This window comes from Oncorhynchus mykiss, chromosome 19, assembly GCF_013265735.2.
Source record: "Oncorhynchus mykiss isolate Arlee chromosome 19, USDA_OmykA_1.1, whole genome shotgun sequence".
Classification (NCBI taxonomy): domain Eukaryota; kingdom Metazoa; phylum Chordata; class Actinopteri; order Salmoniformes; family Salmonidae; genus Oncorhynchus; species Oncorhynchus mykiss.
The window spans coordinates 14,423,189-14,442,631 of record NC_048583.1 but is presented as its reverse complement, the minus strand read 5'-3'; the positions used below and the strand labels follow the sequence as shown (position 1 = coordinate 14,442,631).

Genomic DNA, 19,443 nt, shown 5'->3' with positions numbered 1-19,443 from the left:
GTGTGTGTAAGCAGAAAGTGAGATCCGGAGTGGGGAAGCCCGGCTGCTTACTGTAAACTCACTTCAGATGAGGGACACTCTGTCACCCAGAATGCATAGCGGCGTCCAGAGCCAAAGATGCAGATGATTGATTATGTACCAATGGGTGGTCCACGGAATGCGCAGATGACATGGGAGCCTGTAAGTAGTAGTAAGTGTGTCCACTAAGTTAAATGGATTTGAGTAAGGCTACATGAGTAAAGTGTTTAATGCACATGGCTAATGTGTTTAAAGAGACTAATGTGTTTAGAAGTGGAGGACACTAAGCAGAGGAGAGATGAACGTATGTGGATGACATAAACAGAGGATTAGTCAACTATTTAGAAAGGAGCGAGGGTAGAGACTAAGCTAAACGGGTATGGATGAGAAGTGCGTGTGTGTGTGTGTGTGTGTGTGTGTGTGTGTGTGTGTGTGTGTGTGTGTGTGTGTGTGTGTGACAGCCACTCCCGTAATTGCCAACGCAGGGAGCTCAAGTGTTCTGTGGCTTATTTTGTTGGAAATGTCAGTGCTTCCACATGGGACAGAGGGTTGGAAAAAAACACAAGCCAAAACAAACCGAAAAAATGTGGATGTCAACACTATTTTAAAGCGCCGTGGGACTCTTTCACGGTACAAGAGACAACAACATACATCATCTGCACGGTGGGTTTGGTTGCTACCCAACGTTACGGTCTCCAATCAAAAGGTCATTGAGAGGGAAGACAAAACAAAGAGCAAGAAGTAGGACATATAATATTGAGGGAAACTTCAGATGAGGGTTTTGGTTAGAACAAAATCGCACCTGTATTTACAGAAGGGCTGTAATAACCCTTAGTTCAAATGTACCTAGAGGCAGGGCCACTTAAATAAATAAAACATTTATTTCTCTTCCACTTTTTCAAATTAGTAGTATTATCAAAAATAATGAGCCAGATCAATTTAAGTCACAGAAAAATGTGACTTGGCTCAGGGGCAGTTCAAACCACAACAAGTACAGGAAATACTTACCATTGGTACTGATTACTGCAGTGTTTAAATCAGGCTATATCTGAACGTTTTACAGGAGTAACTTTCTACTTTACAGACGTCACTAAAACCTTGTCTTCCTCACCATGGGTGGTAACACCTCATTTATGGGCAATTTAGAAGTGTGGAAGAAAATGAACAATAATCATATACTCTTCTGTGGAATTAGTGACGGTTTTGGACACTTAGGAAAAGTCAACGGGGGTTATTTATTTTCTCTTTCTCTCCAGAAATACCCGAAAGAGAGAGCGAGAGAGAGAGAGATCGAGAGAGAGAGATCGAGAGAGAGAGAGACAGAGAGAGAGAGAGAGCGAGACAGAGACAGAACCAGCACCTGTAGCTTATGCATCTGCTGTCACCATGTTAACAGTGAGACCTACTTTTGCCCAGAGCCTATAGGGCCAAAAGTAGTGCACTATGTAGGGAATAGGATGACATTTGGGACTCAGTCAACGAGGCCTGGGAAGAGAAGAGAGAAGAGGAATCCATGCATGAGCCAAGAAGGTCTGGAGAGACTAGAGAGTGACGAGATGCTTGGACCCAGAGGAAGAGACACTTAATGATGAAATGGTGTTGAAAGCTACCGAGCCACACGGCCCTCCTCTGTGAGAGAGCAGAGAGTCCCAATGTTTCCACCCCACTGAAGCCTTACAGGCCAAGGCAGACTATCAGCTACAGTGACATTCAGAGAACACACACAGCTATAAGAAAAGCCATGAGGTAATACCCCTGTGATGCTGTATAAAAAACAACAACCCATCTACGTAAAGATGATGAAACATGACAAATGTCTTGCTTAATTAAATCGACAGACTAGACCGTTTTAGAAAAAAGTAGACCAGAAGATATTGACAGTTGACAGCCAATCCCCTACTGTACCCTTCTAGAGGAGGACAAAGTCAAACTGTCTCTGAGCAGCAGGCGACGCTGGACAGGTGGACACCACATCACTGGAGGTACACACACGCACACACACACACACACACACGAGTCAGACACACACACCACTTGACCTAGCCTGCAGCACCACCTCCATGTCGCAGTCTTAATTGCATTGGAATACACTTTGTGGGAGAATGCAAATCTGTGGCATGCCAATAATAAAATAAAAAAACATTGTCCTTCACTTCCGTTCGCTCAGCCGGTAGCCATGATGAGCGGGAGCGACCACTAGCCACCGTGATGCAGTTTGTACTTCCTCTCCTCTCTCTGCCTGACGCCTGCCAGATCAAATTATCTCCCACCGTGATTGGTCTTTCAGTGGGGGGGGGGGGGTTACACAGTCATCACCCTCTCTTGGCTTGACTTTGAGTAGGGAAAAGTGTGTGTGTGCAGCATACTTTGGAGCAGGTAATGGAGAGCATGCTGGGATAATGGTTGTACAGGAAGTTGCCATGACACCTCTACCAGGGGTAATTTGGGCAGACAAAAACTAGACTCTGGTAGGTTGGCAATACACACCGCCACACACAACATACACTTTAGAGACAAGCACACACACACAATTACATACACACACACGAACACACACCTGATATGACGCAGCAGCTGCAATTACTGCTTTCCCAGTGGCCTCAGCCAAAGTAGTGGGCCAAGACGGGAAGATGGACAGGTGAGGCGGGAGGAGGGGGGTATCGATGGAGAGAGAGAAATAGAGAGATGGCACGAGAGAGAAAGTGAGCAAGAGCGATGGAGAGAGATAAATAGAGACATAGAGCTGTGTAGAGAGAGAACAGACTGTGGTACTGGGCTCTGCTCTGAGATATTACAGGTTAATTAACAGGGTGGCACGAACGCAGCATGTCATGTGTGCAGCCTGGTTGAGAGGTGGGCGAGACAGAGGGGGCGAGGTGTGTGACATTCAGCCTGGCCTCCTCACATGTCGGTCGGGAGCTCTACTCACCCTCTCTCTCAACACCCTCTCCCTAGCTGTCTCTCTCTGCATATCACCTCTCTCTCTCTCTCTCCCTACTTCCCTCTCTCAACATCTCTTTCTCCCTCTCATATCGCCTATCTCTCCATAAACACCATTATGCCGTTCACACTCACTCAATCTGTCCACTGCTGCTCCGAGCCAATCAACTGATCCCTCCTCTGCTCCGAGCCAATCAACTGGAAGATACATGTGGCAATAAGAACAGTCAGGCATTCATTCTACAGGGAATGGCATTAAGTAAAGGCCACAGAATGGGAGATATCAAAATGAATAAGCCTAGGTCTTTAATAATATCTTAAGACACACTGTAGAATATTCTAGAAGGACATCTCAAAGCAAATATAGGCCCAGGACTATTACAATGTGTAAACCACAATCTACTGTAGGATATAGTGCCTTGCGAAAGTATTCGGCCCCCTTGAACTTTGCGACATTTTGAAACATTTCAGGCTTCAAACGTAAAGATATAAAACTGTATTTTTTTGTGAAGAATCAACAACAAGTGGGACACAATCATGAAGTGGAACGACATTTATTGGATATTTCAAACTTTTTTAACAAATCAAAAACTGAAAAATTGGGCGTGCAAAATTATTCAGCCCCCTTAAGTTAATACTTTGTAGCGCCACCTTTAGCTGCGATTACAGCTGTAAGTCGCTTGGGGTATGTCTATCAGTTTTGCATATCGAGAGATTTTTTCCCATTCCTCCTTGCAAAACAGCTCGAGCTCAGTGAGGTTGGATGGAGAGCATTTGTGAACAGCAGTTTTCAGTTCTTTCCACAGATTCTCGATTGGATTCAGGTCTGGACTTTGACTTGGCCATTCTAACACCTGGATATGTTTATTTTTGAACCATTCCATTGTAGATTTTGCTTTATGTTTTGGATCATTGTCTTGATGGAAGACAAATCTCCGTCCCAGTCTCAGGTCTTTGCAGACTCCATCAGGTTTTCTTCCAGAATGGTCCTGTATTTGGCTCCATCCATCTTCCCATCAATTTTAACCATCTTCCCTGTCCCTGCTGAAGAAAAGCAGGCCCAAACCATGATGCTGCCACCACCATGTTTGACAGTGGGGATGGTCTGTTCAGGGTGATGAGCTGTGTTGCTTTTACGCCAAACATAACGTTTTGCATTGTTGCCAAAAAAGTTCAATTTTGGTTTCATCTGACCAGAGCACCTTCTTCCACATGTTTGGTGTGTCTCCCAGGTGGCTTGTGGCAAACTTTAAACAACACTTTTTATGGATATCTTTAAGAAATGGCTTTCTTCTTGCCACTCTTCCATAAAGGCCAGATTTGTGCAATATACGACTGATTGTTGTCCTATGGACAGAGTCTCCCACCTCAGCTGTAGATCTCTGCAGTTCATCCAGAGTGATCATGGGCCTCTTGGCTGCATCTCTGATCAGTCTTCTCCTTGTATGAGCTGAAAGTTTAGAGGGACGGCCAGGTCTTGGTAGATTTGCAGTGGTCTGATACTCCTTCCATTTCAATATTATCGCTTGCACAGTGCTCCTTGGGATGTTTAAAGCTTGGGAAATCTTTTTGTATCCAAATCCGGCTTTAAACTTCTTCACAACAGTATCTCGGACCTGTCTGGTGTGTTCCTTGTTCTTCATGATGCTCTCTGCGCTTTTAACGGACCTCTGAGACTATCACAATGCAGGTGCATTTATACGGAGTCTTGATTACACACAGGTGGATTGTATTTATCATCATTAGTCATTTAGGTCAACATTGGATCATTCAGAGATCCTCACTGAACTTCTGGAGAGAGTTTGCTGCACTGAAAGTAAAGGGGCTGAATAATTTTGCACGCCCAATTTTTCAGTTTTTGATTTGTTAAAAAAGTTTGAAATATCCAATAAATGTTGTTCCACTTCATGATTGTGTCCCACTTGTTGTTGATTCTTCACAAAAAAATACAGTTTTATATCTTTATGTTTGAAGCCTGAAATGTGGCAAAAGGTCGCAAAGTTCAAGGGGGCCGAATACTTTCGCAAGGCACTGTATGTGTCTGTCGAATGTGTGACATGTCCCACACTAGACAACCCCCGTAAAGCTATGACCAATCAAGGACACACCCCCAGCTTTATCAAAGTGTTTGACATCGAGATTAAAACCACCGTTAACACACAGAGAAAAATGTTCAGCAAAACCAACACAGTCAATTCCAGGGGATTTGGAGCCATTGTTTGATCAAAACTTTTTTTGGGGAATGGAATTAGCAGTGGGCTTTAAAACTAATTCCCATATGGTTGTGCATAGACAACATTTTCTGTTTTAGGAAAGTCACTTCGAAATGTATTTTAAAAGACTAAAAAAGTGTGTTTATTATCAAACTTAAGGGTCATATCCTTCCAATGATTTCCCCTCCCTTACCTCGTATCTAGCCTAAACGCCCAAAGCCACCATCAAATTAATAGAAATTGGTGGATTTTTTTGTTTGTTGGCAATTTTGTTGTTCAAATGAACATTGAGACAATATATCTTCTCTGTACACATCAATGAGGTCGCTCTTGCTGCTGGTGAGTCTCTGATCCACCTCTACGCAGACGACACCATTCTGTATACTTCCGGCCCTTCTTTGGACACTGTGTTAACAACCCTCCAGGCAAGCTTCAATGCCATACAACTCTCCTTCCGTGGCCTCCAATTGCTCTTAAATACAAGTAAAACTAAATGCATGCTCTTCAACCGATCGCTACCTGCACCTACCCGCCTGTCCAACATCACTACTCTGGACGGCTCTGACTTAGAATACGTGGACAACTACAAATACTTAGGTGTCTGGTTAGACTGTAAACTCTCCTTCCAGACCCATATCAAACATCTCCAATCCAAAGTTAAATCTAGAATTGGCTTCCTATTTCGCAACAAAGCATTCTTCACTCATGCTGCCAAACATACCCTTGTAAAACTGACCATCCTACCAATCCTCGACTTTGGCGATGTCATTTACAAAATAGCCTCCAATACCCTACTCAACAAATTGGATGCAGTCTATCACAGTGCAATCCGTTTTGTCACCAAAGCCCCATATACTACCCACCATTGCGACCTGTACGCTCTCGTTGGCTGGCCCTCGCTTCATACTCGTCGCCAAACCCACTGGCTCCATGTCATCTACAAGACCCTGCTAGGTAAAGTCCCCCCTTATCTCAGCTCGCTGGTCACCATAGCATCTCCCACCTGTAGCACACGCTCCAGCAGGTATATCTCTCTAGTCACCCCCAAAACCAATTCTTTCTTTGGCCGCCTCTCTTTCCAGTTCTCTGCTGCCAATGACTGGAACGAGCTACAAAAATCTCTGAAACTGGAAACACTTATCTCCCTCACTAGCTTTAAGCACCAACTGTCAGAGCAGCTCACAGATTACTGCACCTGTACATAGCCCACCTATAATTTAGCCCAAACAACTACCTCTTTCCCAACTGTATTTAATTAATTTATTTATTTTGCTCCTTTGCACCCCATTATTTTTATTTCTACTTTGCACATTCTTCCATTGCAAAACTACCATTCCAGTGTTTTACTTGCTATATTGTATTTACCTTGCCACCATGGCCTTTTTTGCCTTTACCTCCCTTCTCACCTCATTTGCTCACATTGTATATAGACTTGTTTATACTGTATTATTGACTGTATGTTTGTTTTACTCCATGTGTAACTCTGTGTCGTTGTATCTGTCGAACTGCTTTGCTTTATCTTGGCCAGGTCGCAATTGTAAATGAGAACTTGTTCTCAACTTGCCTACCTGGTTAAATAAAGGTAAAATAAATAAATAAATAAAATATACAATTACTTGGGTCTGTAACAAAAACCATACAGGTCTCCCAGTGGTATAATATATTAACACATGGTTGGGGAAGGTGCATTTTTCATATTTTCCATCTGAATTGGTGGGATAAGAAGGTATAGTTTTGATAAATACACCTTCCCCAACCATGTGTTATTATAGTATACCACTGGGAGACCTGTCCAACATTTCAAATTGAACTGAAACACACATGTAGCCTAGCTACCAGAGTTAGCTTAGCTGAGAGGTGGCCTAGCTACCAGAGTTAGCCTAGCTGAGAGGTGGCCTAGCTACCAGAGTTAGCCTAGATGAGAGGTGGCCTAGCTACCAGAGTTAGCCTAGATGAGAGGTGGCCTAGCTGCCAGTTTGTTTTTTCATTTCACCCCTTCACCTCTTTCTCTCTTTCCTTACCACTCGTTCTCATTAAGACTATGGAAAACTTGAGGAGCGGATGGGTCGATGTTTTCATTTTTCAAGTGCTTGTAGCCATTAGACGGCACCAAATCATCCATCAGGCAAATGTGTTTCTGGTTAGGGCCTGTCAATTTAACAAGTAGCGAGGCTCAATATGCAAGATGTATTACACTCCATTTCAATAACCTTCATTATTTCTTTCAAGTGTCGTTCGTTTCGTTTTCTATTTCCCTTCTTATCCACACCCACACACACACACACACACATCCTCTTTCACCGACAGCAGCAGAATCTCCTTGCCAAATTCAGTACTTGAGCCGCACACCACTCCGAGCCAGGTGACATTTGATTTGCCTATGATCAATCAGAAGCAAAGCCTCATTCCCATTTCCAAACCATTGGCCACAGACATAAAATGATACCTGCGTGCCAATTCACCCCATCTAGACTTGAGGAAGGGTGCAATTCTATATCTTTGTGGTGCTGCAGAAAATTCCAAACGGATAAAATGTGTGGGATGTTGAATTCCAACTGAAAGCGCCCATAAACCGAAGTCAAACACACGTAAATGAAAGCTCTCCAAAAATGGCTACCATTGCCATTAACAAACCTGGGCTCATGTGAACCCATATAAACAGTTCTGGAGTTGTCTCAATAATAATAACAAATATAAATTACCGCAGACTACAAATTGTAAAACAAAGATTGCAACAGAGATATGTGTTTTTTTATTTTATTTATAAAAACAGATTCATTTATTTAATCCATGCACACTCTCCAAAACAGCTGAGCAAAACAATTGAAATGTAGCCTAACCACACAAATCTAGTCAAAACACAATTGCAAAATAAATCTTTTCAAAACCATTTTCTCTGTAATTGCTAAAAAAAACAACCCAATCCAAGAAGATATATAAACAACTCATTCTCAACGAGAGCAAAGGACCACATCCTTCTCTCTAGGTCCCAAATGGCACCCTAGCACCTATATACAGTAGTGCACTCCTGTGGGCCCTATAGTGAAAAGTCGTGCTCTACATAGGGAATAGGGTGCCATTTGGGAGACATCCTCTAATTACACCTGCCATGATCACTTTGGCTCAACTGTAGTGGTCGGTCGTTATAACAACAATAGGGAAGGAGCACTTGAGGAAACATGTAGGGCTTGGGCTTGTCAGGGATCTCACGGTACAATACTATCAGGATGCTTAGACGCCGATACGAAATGTATTACCGTTCGCTGTTTCAAACGTATTGCTCACTAGATGTCTGCTGCAGAGAGACGAGAGACCGTGAGAAAACTAGTTTTTGTCAGTCGGGGAAATAAAAGTGCTGAAAAAACGTTGGTTCACTATTTAAAAAGAAGATGGAGAACAAGTCATGAAGGAAAAATACTGTAATTGTGGTGCAGGTACAGCCGACTACGGCAAAAATAATATTGCAATATTGCAAAAACGATACAATATATTATTTTTCAATAAGTAACTGTATGCCCATCACTAGAAACATGTAGTCTGGATAGTGGATAAGTTCTGTGTGTGTGTGTGTGTGTGGGGGGGGGGGGGGGGGGGGACTGTGTCTGTGTGAGAAAGAGAGGGGGAAATCCCCCCAGTCTGCTGTCGCTTTAATGAACATATCTGTCCCTGGCTGGCTGGCGGGCTCGGCTTTAAGAGGTTACAGCGACTCAGTCTCAGTCTCTACCTCATTCTGGTCACAAAGCTGGACTTTGTAGGAATGTTGATCTCTCTCCAAAAAGCGAGGGTGGGTTAGCCTCAGCTCCGGCCTTGGCTCTCACTGAACTGAATGGCTGAATCAGTCCCAGGCTCAGCCACAAAGAAAAGAGAAGAATGATAGCTTGATCAAGACTGCTTCACCGAGAAACAAGTCTGCTTCACCGTTCCGTGAACTACCCCCCCCCCCCACCCCCCCGACCGTAAGAACGCCATGGGGGGAAACGCGGTTCATATTTGTGTTCATGACCAACCGTTTATTTACTGCAGCGGTCATAAAAAACACAGCGCAGAAGAAATCACACAGGTCAAACACATATCTGCTGTGAAAAGGAAAAGGTCAGAGTTCAGAGAGATTAAAAGCAGGCATAAATAAAAGAAGCTACGCTTCAAAGCATCAGGTCTCCACAAGACATCAGCCGTGCTGAAAGGGAAATCGCCATTTTCAATGACTGAATGTCAGAGGAATTTCTCGGGCCTATTTTTAAATACGGTATTATAGGTCAATTCTTCTAGCCTACCTGAACACATTCAAATCAACAACACCATATATCAAAGAACATGCAGTCTATCTGGTGTCTGAAACTAAGACATTACATTCAAATTACAGAGAGAATAATCACTACATTACCTTCAAGCTGAGCTCTTGTCCAAAGCGTTTTTTAATCAGTCACTCACAGACAGTTTTTTCATATACAGTATTGCCAAGACTGTAGGCTACTCATATTCAGTACAGTACTCCCGTGACTGTAGGCTACTCATATTCAGTACAGTACTCCCGTGACTGTAGGCTACTCATATTCAGTACAGTACTCCTGTGACTGTACACAAGTTGCTCAGCCGGGTTCCTCTGTGAACGAGCAGCGCCCACATTTTAAACAGGTACGGCAGAATAGGGGCTAGGTCACATGGTGTTGAGCTGACGTACCCTACACGCCTGACGGAACATTGGGCAGGCGGCACACCAGCAGCCAATCAGAAATGGTTACGGAGGGTGCATGGTAAGCGAATGGAGCAGGGCGGTGTGAGGAAAGCACACTTCACATACCGTGCTATGAGGAAACATCCGTCACAAAAATACAGGAGTCAATCATTGAGAGGTCTAAAAAGCCATACTAGCGAAGCCATACCAGTTCTTTAGAACACAGACAAAGCTGACAAAGAAACATCACTTCAACCATAACACAAAAAAAACTAAGAAATTCCTTTACATTTTTCAATTATTATTATAATTATGATTATTGTTTATCTTACTGTACATCTCAGACACTTGGGAGAGATACACCACTAGACCTTTCAGTAAAGGATGTACATCTTGTACATCTTTAACCATTGGGATTTATAAATGCAACAGCTGGGGAATGGTACATTTTCTGCTTGACGCTGGAGGGTCAATTAATAATGGCGGAACTCGCGCTATCTCACGGATGATACTCATGAACGCACACACAACCAAGAGACCAGACCGGTGTGTTGGCCCATTTGGCAGACACAACTCATCACCAACCCTGAAGCAACAGAGCAGTGGAGCGTCACACACTCACACACAGTGGAGTGACACACACACACACACACAGTGGAGCAATACACACACACAGTGGAGTGACACACACAGTGGAGCAATACACACACACAGTGGAGTGACACACACACACACACAGTGGAGCAATACACACACACACAGTGGAGCAATACACTGTGCAATGAGACGTGTGGAGAGCCGGAGGTGAGACGTGTGGGGAGCCGGAGGTGAGACGTGTGGAGAGCCGGAGGTGAGACGTTAGGGGAGCCGGAGGTGAGACGTGTGGGGAGCCGGAGGTGAAACGTGTGGGGAGCCGGAGGTGAGACGTTTGGGGAGCCGGAGGTGAGACGTGTGGAGAGCCGGAGGTGAGACGTGTGGAGAGCCGGAGGCTAGACGTTTGGGGAGCCGGAGGCGAGACGTGACTTGTGTGGATGAGGTTCAGGACAAATGATCCAGGGGTCGGATTCGGGGCAGCCTCATCCTGACCCCACTGGCGTCCAGACACACACTCACGCACACACACACACACACACACACACACACACTTCATTACATCCCCATCAAAGCAAGTAACTGGCAGAGACCGCTCACTGCCGAGGGTCAATGTCTCAACTCCAGTTGAGCGTTCCTATAACGTGTGTCAATATGGCCATTGGCTGTAGGTACATGGATGGTCCACTGACATAATATGTCAATAAGTAGTGTCTTAAGAGCTGTGTCGCATGTCGAATATTCTGTTACAGGTTTTTCATCCATTATGAAATTGGGTTTTTAAATATTTTTAAGCAGGTTGTTACCTGAAAATAGCATTTTGCAACACTTTGTTAGTAAGCACCAAAGCAGGCATTCTGCAAGGGAGAACCAGGATGTTGTGTTCCAAACACCATCAAATTCAGGGACAGAGCGAGCGGGATTGAGTATTGTCGAGCCAACGGAAAGAGTACATATTTTATTTTTCGCACCAAACACACATTCACACCTCCAGATCTCTATTCATTGTCAGTTCACAGACCACATGTTCATTTCACATCAAACCATATGGTTCCATCTAACACAAGAGATTCGGCAAACATCTGGAAGAAACATATTTTACACATAAAAGTTATTGTCAAACTATAATTGTCCAACCAACCACATAAATCCACAGTGAAACAACCAGTTTACAGTGGGCCTACATGTACCAGAGCCCCAAAAATGATCCTACATATTTAGATATTGTGAAACAACCAGTTTACAGTGGGCCTACATGTACCAGAGCCCCAAAAAATGATCCTACATATTTAGATATTGTGAAACAACCAGTTTACAGTGAGCCTACATGTACCAGAGCCCCAAAAAATGATCCTACATATTTAGATATTGTGAAACAACCAGTTTACAGTGGGCCTACATGTACCAGAGCCCCAAAAAATTATCCTACATTTTGAGATATTGTGAAACAACGTGTGTTTACAGTGGGCCTACATGTACCAGAGCCCCAAAAAATTATCCTACATTTTGAGATATTGTGAAACAACGTGTGTTTACAGTGGGCCTACATGTACCAGAGATGGCAACAACAACAAAGAAATCCATCATCATTTTAGACGCTGACATAATGCCATCATAGCCTGTAGTGCCTGGAAAGGGAGGAGTCCATTAATATTTTAGTGAGGTTCATAGGGAAAGACAATTGGCTGATGTTAGGAAGGGCAAAATAAATCTGAAGGCGTTTGGAGTCCGACACGGGGAAAACGATAGAGCCAATAAAACCACTCTAAGCTTAAATAGTGTGTGTGTGTATGTGTGTGTATGTGTGTGTTTGTATTCATGTGTGTGTGTGTATTTGTGTGTATTTGTGTGTGTGTGTGTTTGTGTGTGTGTGTGTGTGTGTGTGTTAATCCCTTTGAAGTACTCTGCACCTTCACATTCTATAAAGAGAGGTGGAGAGGGAGAACATGTTCTTAAAAAGGGAAAATAAAATCGAAAACATACAAAGGGTCTGGGTGTGTGTGTGTGTGTGCGTGTGTGTGTGTGTGTATCATTACAGAAACATACAGAGAGGTTTCCATTCTAATAATACGTTGACTCTCTGCAGTGGTGTTCATTGCATCAGCAGCCATCGCCATCGGACTCGCAACAGAGCAATACATAAATGCATCAATACAGCCTGAGTGTTTTAGCAGGTGTATTGGGGAGTGTGTGTGTGTGTGGGGGGGGGGGGGGGGGGGTTCACTGGGCCAGAATAACATCCCCACACACAGCTGCCTTTCATTAAGGTTCACATGCTGCTATCATAACAAATCGGAGGGGGGGTTGGGGGACGGCAGGCGGGGATGTGTCGGGGAGTTTTCATGTGTGTGGGGGGAGGAAGTGTTTGTGTGTGTGTTTGTGGGGAGGGGGGGGGGGGGCAGGCGTGTGTATGAAATAAATCAAACATTCACCTTTCCCCTCTCCAATCTCTCCCTGTGATATGTTGTGATTGACAAAGTCCCAGACAGACAGAGGAGCTGTCCTCCCTTTCCCTTTCCTTGTCCCACCACGCCACCACTTCACAAGTGCACTCAACTCATTGAGCTGGGAGCTGCTCGGGAGCTTGGCTGGGGCTGGTGTGCACTGTTTGCCCGTGGCGGAAGGGAGCCTCTCCTCTAACCCCATCTCCTCCCTCCCTCCCTCCCCTCCTCCTCACCCTCGACCCTCCCCCGTTTCAGCATGGCTGGGCTGCAATGAGCCCTGCTCCAATGAAACACGCTATTTCAGGCAGAGTGTGGCGCTCGGTACCGCCGCTCCTCTCCTCTGCTGCACTGCTCACGCACCACACTTAACAAGCTGCTGGTGAATCAGCCTTGTGCATGCCCTTGGTGGCTATTCCTTTACTCCCTTCTCTTCTATACATCTGTCGCTCTACCTTGGCCTCGCTTCCGTTTTCATGGTTGCTTTACCACTGCCACCGTCTGTCTAAGGAGAGGAGGCATTCTCTTCTACAGGCCTCGACGTATCTCTCTTTCCCTATCGTTTGGTCTCTGAGGTGAAGTACTGGGTCTTCTGTTCAAACGGCATTGATCTGATAGTATTAATGAAGCAAAAGCACATTTGACAGAATTAACACTTCAATATGTCACTGAAAAATGAATTAGAGGCTATATTTACACAGAATAAACCATCTGGTGCACACAGGGAAGTAACGGCGACTCCTGAATAAGAACACACACTGTTGATGCGATCAGAATGACAAGTGGCAACCGTCTTTCAACCGGTCACACCTGGGCATGGATTTCGAGTGAGGATCACGACGGCCAAACGGGACTTTTTTTAACATCATTATAGTAACAAATGATGCCTTCTCTCCTTCCAAAGTACCCCGCACAACCGCCACCAAAGGCCCTGTCATGAGGTTTTTTTTTTAAAAATCACTGGCTACGTATGAGTAACAAATGAAACCTCAGATATCCAAAGTGATCCCATCAATCATCTGAGAGTTAATGTGAACTAATAAAATCAGATTTTTTTGGACATGGGAGATCGACGTCCCCTAGTGCACCGAACTATGTCAGAAATTGATTACGACTGCACTTCAAATGAATTTGACCCGCTCCACTCCACCTCACCCTGCTCCATCCCGTCTCACTCCACCTCACCCCGCTCCACCCCACCTCACCCTGCTCCACTCCACCTCACCCGCCTCACTCCACCTCACCCGCTCAATCCCGTCTCACTCCACCTCACCCGCTCCATCCCGCCTCACTCCACCTCACCCGCTCCATCCCGTCTCACTCAACCTCACCCCACCTCACCCCGCTCCACCCCACCTCACCCCGCTCCACCCCACCTCACCCCGCTCCACCCCACCTCACCCCGCTCCATCCCGTCTCACTCCACCTCACCCGCTCCATCCCGTCTCACTCAACCTCACCCCGCTCCACTCCACTCCACTCGCTCCATCCCGTCTCACTCCACCTCACGCGCTCCATCCCGTCTCACTCCACCTCACCCTGCTCCACCCCACCTCACTTCGCTCCACTCCACCTCACCCTGCTCTATCCCGTCTCACTCAACCTCACCTGCTCCATCCTGTCTCACTCCACCTCACCCGCTCCATCCTGTCTCACTCCACCTCACCTGCTCCATCCTGTCTCACTCCACCTCACCCGCTCCATCCCGTCTCACTCAACCTTACCCTGCTCCATCCCATCTCACCCAGCTCCACCCCACCTCACCCCGCTCCACCCCACCTCACCTCGCTCCACCCCACATCATCCCGCTCCTTCCCACTCCACCCTCCACCCACCCGGGAAGCATTTGTTTCGCAGCGATAGAAACCTTTGTCTGATTTAGGCCTACCAGGGGTGTGGTGTGCCAAATACATCATGTTCCGATCCTCACATCTAGACGTAAATAATAGAAATGTATTTTTCGTTTTTCACAAACTAACTTTTTGGTGTTTGCTTATTACCTTCAAAATAGTGGTCTTAAAAGTTATTGTTTAGGGTGCGAATTTAAATGCAGCAATTTCCTCACTATAAGGCAATTAAATACCTTTCATTATGGTTCTTGATTACCTAGCGTAATCATACAGTTCCCCTTTGCAACAATTTCAGTTATATAACTGAAGGGTCACAGGATCAAATGACATCCAGCAGGCATCTAGAGGACGCATAGCAGTACTGTATGTGGATGCCAGTGTCATACATTATGTGGGCTGGACGTAGACTACACTAAACCGATGCGTTTACACTGTACGACAACCCAGTTGTCTGCCCAACAACAGCCCTGTGCCTGCTCAGAAGACCGGCAGGCTCCCTGTGCCTGCTCAGAAGACCGGGCAGGCTCCCTGTGCCTGCTCAGAAGACCGGGCAGGCTCCCTGTGCCTGCTCAGAAGACCGACAGGCTCCCTGTTCCTGCTCAGAAGACCGGCAGGCTCCCTGTGCCTGCTCAGAAGACCGGCAGGCTCCCTGTGCCTGCTCAGAAGACCGACAGGCTCCCTGTGCCTGCTCAGAAGACTGACAGGCTCCCTGTGCCTGCTCAGAAGACCGGCAGGCTCCCTGTGCCTGCTCAGAAGACCGACAGGCTCCCTGTGCCTGCTCAGAAGACCGACAGGCTCCCTGTGCCTGCTCAGAAGACCGGCTGGCTACAAACCAAAGTTAAGCTATCAAAAAGAACATAAAACTTCCTCGCACAATGAAAGTGAGCACAATCATTTGAGAAAATACAGTAACAATACCACAAAAGATGTACAATACCTGAGTGAAAAGGAGAGACAGCTTGAACAGAGCAGAACAAATATCTGGCCTCTTTCTCTCTCCGAGAAACACACAAGACTGAACTATAATAGTTTAACTGTGTATCAAATCCCTCTATGCAGTGCCACATTATAGCCTGGTTGAACTCCATAAGGCCCAGTCCCTGTTTAAACAAAAGCCTATTTAGGAGGATCCAGGAATCTTTCGTCAGGCCTCTATCTTCAGTCTCATTTTTCAGACGCAATTACAGAACATGAAGATACCTCAGCTCTTTTTTACCTACACTGGCTGTCTGCACCATGTCCAGGCTGTTTAGAGGGCACTGGTCTGAACCTACTGGAGTCAACCACTATAAATGGTTTATTAAAATATATATATTTTTTAATTACAAGAGCGCAATCTAATTTTACAATGTTTCAAAAAAAGGAATTATGTTATGTTGAATTATATGAAATGTTTTCATTAAAAATACTAGTGTGTCCCCCTCTATTTCTACTTTAAAAAATAAAATACAATATTTCACCTTTATTTAACCAGGTAGGCCATTTGAGAACAAGTTCTCATTTACAACTGCGACCTGGCCACGATAAAGCAAAGCAGTTCGACACATACAACACAGAGTTACACATGGAGTAAAACAAACACACAGTCAATAATCAATAAATATTGCTACTGACTAACGGTGGTGTGCTGATTCTGAGAACAAGATGCAACATAACCGTATGCACCTTTTCAATGAAATAATCTACAACTGAAAAGTGACAGTGTTGACCTTTAAGAAAAACTGAAAACAGTCCCTATGTACTGAAATAACTACAAAATGTTTCATAGCATTACACATTTAAACTGGTGTTTCTGATGTTAAATCAAGTATCTATTGACTGTCTAATAAATAATTGTTACAGGCCTGCTGTTTCTTTAACCAATATAAACCCTTAAACAACGTTTCACCCCACATCTTAAAATAGCCTAACCTGGGGGTTACATTAAAACGAACGAATTACGGAACATTTTATTTCTGCTGTAGGCTAAAGGGACCTCCAGGCTCAGTGCCTCCGGGGAAAAGAAGGGCACAGGGTAAAGAAGTGAGCCAAATCACACACTACACACTCTGCACCATATCTATCTAAGGGACAACGACATGATTCATAGTCCTTTTTAAAATGTATGTGACCTGGAAGCTTTTCAAATATTTTGGTATACGGGTAGCGTATTCTATTATATCGCATTGTTGGCATCCCCGTTGGATAAAGACTAGGGTCTATATTCAACCCGTAACGCTGAAGAGCCGCTTTATAGCGCAATTGAAAATGAAAGGCAATGTTCCCGCGGTCGCATAGACTGCATTCACGGTAAACGCGGCATATGTTGGCTCAATGTAAATTATATGTATATGTATATCTGCAATCTGTAACGCTTCAGCGATACACATTGAACAAAGCCCTAAAACTACTTATATGGGGATAAATCTGTCAGGCTACAGCTTTAAGGACCCGAAGCCAGTCCCTTATAATAAACCAATACACGTTATTGATAACCAGCACCGTATGCCCAGAAATGATGAGAAACTGAAAGCTTACAGTGTTCTGTCATGTGTTTTGAAAGGTCCTAGATAAAGCCGTAATGATACAGCGTATTAATAACACAGTGGAGCAACATATCATGTATCATGCCTTTGTAGAGAAGGAAGACAACGATGTATTATTTTTTTTCTCCATTTTATGCATTTGTCTGATTATCTACCTGTGCCCGTGTCGCCAAAGAGCACCTGATACAAACGAACACTGTCAGAACAATTAAAGGACTAAATACATCTACATGAGCAACAACAATGGCACTCATAATAGGCAGAAATGTCTCCCAAATTTGCGAAATAGCAACAATGTCAGAGAACTGAATACATTTTTTTTTAAATAACTGACATATAGTTGTGTGGATGGATTAAATACAACATAAAATTACTGTAGGCCTTCAGCTGTACGCAATCAAATGGCAATTTATATATATATATACATTGTTGCTTATTTTAAGCACGTGTGCAGATACCAGGTGAACTATTTTAATGTGTCCAACAATGCGTAATCAAATAACATGCACATACGCCAGTTTATCCTGGTAAAAGTAGTTCAGAAGTTTCACAACACTCAACAGACATAGACGCTACGAACGGTACCTCAAAATATTAAATGGGATTTTTCTATGGCACCTCTCATGTCAAGCGCTTGTAAAACACGGACGGCGCGTAATTTATCAACAACTCTCACAGGAAGTAAACACTAGCCATACCAATACCCGGATAATAAATGTGTTTATCATTTGGACAATATTAAAATAAATAAATTACAACAGGACAGTACAGTTTAGGGCCCTACCTGGCGTGGATTTGTCCGATTAGAATTCCATTGTTGTTCAGTAGCGGAGGGTCAAAACTTCACCAAACGATGCTCCAACTTCTAGGGAATTCGTCGCTGTTTTCTGAATGGAATAGTCGGTGGTAAAACAAAGGTTCTGGCAAACACAACTCTCACTCCAGCTATTTCAAAACGATAGGATAGTCCCGTAGCTCAATGGAAATATAAAACATACCAATGTCGCCGACGGGGTGTTGACAGGTATTCACTGCCCGGGAACAACAGTGAAGACTGTCTGATCACTCAACAGAAGAGGACAGCGCAGTGCAAGAAGCAGAGGATTCGAGCATGACACCGTCCAGCAGTGACAACCACACATGTGTAACTACTGAGGACCCTACCAACCACAAACGACACAAAACGGGGGGAGATCGAGTTACGATTGTTGTAGCCTATTTGCGCCGAGAGAACCACTGCCTCCGTAAACTTCAGTCCCCTTGACGTAAACAAAACGAGCAAAAGAAAGGCACTCTCTCACACCCTTCCGACCGCCAACGGTACAAGCAAGGTGGCTATTTTGTATTTTCAAAAGAACGGAGGTCTCCGGGTCTAGATAGATATTGTTGTCCTGCGCGCGATGGAGCCTTCTCCCCCTTCTCGCAGTCAGTCGATGTAAAGACCCAGTGTTCCCCCTGCTGCGTCCAATCAGTATGTATATCTAGCACTATATGATAATAATTTAAGGGGCATCCATGAGTTGCGTCGCGGTGTGATAAATGACTCCTCGACGGATCTCGAAGCAGATGAAGATGTCTGCGTTGGTACTGATTAGGCTGCACACTCAGATAATGGATTTAGGGCTTCGATTTGGAGAGGATGGTGTATAGGCGTAGTGTTATTTGTTTAGTACAGAGCAGCTTGCAGCCGACATCAGTTGTTATGACATGTTAAGAAATGCATCATTTTGTTGTTTTATTTTACGGTCACATATTTGTATAAGTAGGTTGCCATAATTAGACCTGCTTAGAGATGACATGGTAAAATGATTTGGAATTCCGTCATACAAGCAGTACTGTACCATTTGGTGCCAGGTACAGTAATAACCGATTGTGTACTTTTTCCAGCAATATTACAAGATGAAACTGAGGACAAACAGAGCATTATATTTGAACATATATTGCAGCCAGCCACCCCACTAGAAAGTAAAAATAATGACTAGAATCTGACTGTTTTTCTATTCCTGCCAACATGCAGATGCAGCCCATGGTTGCACATGTTCTTCTGCTTTGACTTTGATACCAATGTTAATAGTCAAATGTCAGGAGGTCATGTCTGGGTCAAACAGTTGACTGAAACTGAAAATACGCACATGTTTTACAGCCTTTGACAAGTGTACCAAACATTATGATCACCTGCTCTTTCCATGA

At 44.4% G+C, this 19,443-nt stretch overlaps 1 protein-coding gene across 8 annotated transcripts in view; it reads right to left on the bottom strand.

Annotated features, from left to right (window-relative positions):
• LOC110498654 (teneurin-3) overlaps positions 1-18,662 on the bottom strand; it is a 426,574-nt gene extending 407,912 nt beyond the window's left edge. For 4 of the 8 annotated variants that reach the window (XM_036954326.1, XM_036954328.1, XM_036954327.1 and 1 more), the window contains exons 1-2: positions 18,252-18,662; positions 18,038-18,140 (exon numbers count right to left, since the gene is read on the bottom strand). The gene's annotated coding sequence lies outside the window, so the exon portion shown is untranslated. The remainder of the gene's footprint in view (positions 1-18,037; positions 18,141-18,251) is intronic. The other 4 variants (XM_036954330.1, XM_036954331.1, XM_036954335.1 and 1 more) reach the window with 2 other exon arrangements.
• Positions 18,663-19,443: the final 781 nt, after the last annotated feature.